At 64.5% G+C, this 2,752-nt stretch overlaps 1 protein-coding gene across 1 annotated transcript in view; it reads right to left on the bottom strand.

The window, feature by feature from the left end:
* Positions 1 to 1,663, bottom strand: part of LPAR2 (lysophosphatidic acid receptor 2) — a gene marked incomplete at its 3' end in the record, with an annotated part of 7,352 nt that extends 5,689 nt beyond the window's left edge. Inside the window, exon 1 of the mRNA XM_027910782.1 lies at positions 1,561 to 1,663. The remainder of the gene's footprint in view (positions 1 to 1,560) is intronic.
* Positions 1,664 to 2,752: the final 1,089 nt, after the last annotated feature.

Raw genomic sequence — 2,752 nt, 5'->3', positions numbered from 1 at the left:
GGGACGGGACCGGCAGGTAACTGGGAGCGTTCTGGCTGGACTGGGAGGAGCTGGGGGAAGGACGAGGAAGGGGAGGAAAAGGCCTGGGAGAGGGAGAGGAGGAAGCAGCGGAGCCGTGAATCACGGGGCAGGTTGACGAGCACCTTCCCCGGGGTGTTCCCGGGGCAGGTACCCCCCCCGAGGCAAAGCAGCTTCCAACAATCCCCCCCGAATCAATCGCTCGGGTTCAGGAAGCAATCGCAGAACCCGTGAATGGATTGGGGTGGGAGGGGACACTCTGAGGTCACCTCGTTCCACCCCCCCTGCCGAGGGCAGGGACGCTTTTCCACCTTCCCAGGTGGCTCCAACCTGGCCTTGGACGCTTCCGGGGGATGGGGCAGCCGCAGCTGTTCTGGGAATTCCATCCCCGCCCTCACAGGGAAGAAATTTCTTCCCAATATCCAACTTAAATCTTTCCTCTTTTGCTTCGAGTCCCTTTTTACCACCCCCCACCCCCACCCCGTCTTGTCCTGTCGGTCCCTGCTCGGGTGGAAAATCCCTATTTTATAAACCCCCACCCCCACCCATCCACTTCAAGCCCTGGCATCGCACACACAGAGAACTCCGGAGCGCCCACCCCGATGCCAAGACCCCCAGGAAAACCCGGGAGAGCTCCCCAAATCACTGCGGGAGGTGCCGAGGGGGGGGTCCCCGAGCAGGTTTCGATGCCCGTGAGCGGCTCCAGGAGTTGCGGGGCGACCACTCCCCGACCTCGAGGCCCGAAACCGCCCCCGAAATCATCGGTTTTTTCGGGATTAGGGGGGGTGGCACGAAGAGAAGAGCCCGCGGAGGAGCCGGGGATTGTTGGGGCCGCGATGCACAAAAGGGGCTGGCTGAGTTCATTGTTCGGTGTCCGAGCAACAAACCCCTCCAACACCCCCCTCCCCTCCCACCCATCCCCTCCCCGGGCTGGGCTCCCTCCGCTCTCCCCGAGAGCCGCGGGCTCTCCGCTCCGGGCTTTGTTTACTCGGTAAAACGAGCCGCTGGCTCCGAGCTGCGCCCGCTCACGGCCCCCTTCTCCTTGAGCAATCGGCAAACACGGCTCGGCCCACCCCGCCATCCCAGCGCGGCTCTTCCAGGGGGTTGGGAAGGATGAGGGGGTAGGGGAGGGGGAGGGGGGGCAGGAATCGGGCCCGAAAGGGAGGGCAGGACGGACGGGTCGCTTCTCCTCCGGGGATTTCTCGCGCCCTCCTCCTCCACTCGGGAAAGGTGTGCGATTCCTCTTGTAATTAATTTCCCGGGCGATTCCAGTTCCTCCCGGGGAAACTGCTCGGGCTCCGGGATGTGTGGGAAGGCATCCGCCGCCACTTGTTGCGGCGCGTGGAGCGGGGATGGAGGGCTCGGAATTCGCCTCCCGCTTTAATAACCACGATCGAGGCGGAACAACCGATCCATAAAAGCTCCCGGGGGGTGGGGTGGGGGCGTCAAATCCAGCCTGTTTTACCCACGGCTTTGGGGCCAACCTCTCCATCTTTTTTCTTCTTTTTTTTTAACTCCCGAGAAGGAAAAAAAACTTCTTACCTGGCAACTCAACGCCGCCTCCAAACCCGGCGCTCAGCATCGACCTCGGCGCCCCGGCGATCCTGCCAGGGGATCCCCATCTCCCCGGAGGGGCAGAGCCGCTTCCCAAAACCCGCGGAATAAACCAACCCCCCCTTCTTTCTCCTCCTGCTGCCTCTGAGAGCCTCACAGGAAAGTTGGAGCCTCGGAGCCCATCGCGGAGACAGAGAGAGATTGAGAGACAGAGAGGAGCTCCTGGTGGAAGAAGAGAGCGCCTTGCGCGGCCGCGGAGGAGCCGCGGCCCTTCCTCGGATTCTCTCGGCCCTCCTCGGATCCTCCTCCCCTGGGCGGGTCCTGCCCGGGAGCCGAAACCCGAACCCTCCTCGGGAGCTCCCAAAAAAAAAAAAACCAAACCAAAAACCACCAAAGCCCTTTCCGAGAGGCTCCTCCGGCCGCGGCTGGATCGAGGTGGCTCCGCATCGCCCCGCAGGACCGGTCCCTCGCAGCGGGAGCCGCGCCAGGACCCGCCCGCCCACTGGTCCCCAGTGGGGCCGCCCCACTGGTGAGACCTGGTGGTGCTGGGGAGGGGACGAAGGGGGTCCCCGGGGGTCACGGGTGATGGCGGAGGGAGGAACCGGAGACCCTGAGCACCACGGGGAGGAGGAAGGGGGGGGAGGGAAGGGTCCAACCTGCACCCACGGAACCCGCGGCTCGGGGGGGCTGCGGGGTCGGGATGGGGTCCCGCATGTCCCGACTGGGTCGTGGGGTCGGGATGGGGTCCCGCACGTCCCGAGTGGGTCGTGGGGTCGGGATGGGGTCCCGCACGTCCCGAGTGGGTCGTGGGGTCGGGATGGGGTCCTGCACGTCTCGAGTGGATCATGGGGTCGGGATGGGGTCCCGCACGTCCCGAGTGGGTCGTGGGGTTTGGATGGGGCCCCACACATCCTGAGTGGATCATCCAGTCAGGATCCAGCCCCCACATCCCAGGTGGATCCCGGGGTTGATTTATTCCACTGCTCCCACAAAGGCAACTTCCATCCCACTCGGATTCCCTCCCATCCTCCCTCCTTCTCTGCTCCCCTGGGAACAGCCCTGACCTGCTGCCAGGGACACCACAGGGATCCACGGGGATCCACAGGGATTCACAGGGATCCACAGGGATCCACAGGGATCCATGAGGACAAGGATTCACAGGGATCCACAGGGGACAGGG

This window comes from Empidonax traillii, unplaced genomic scaffold, assembly GCF_003031625.1.
Source record: "Empidonax traillii isolate 1590-97213 ecotype Southwest subspecies unplaced genomic scaffold, ASM303162v1 scaffold4714:size9301, whole genome shotgun sequence".
Classification (NCBI taxonomy): domain Eukaryota; kingdom Metazoa; phylum Chordata; class Aves; order Passeriformes; family Tyrannidae; genus Empidonax; species Empidonax traillii.
Note: the sequence above shows the minus strand (reverse complement) of the source record. Positions and strands in the feature narration are given on the sequence as shown.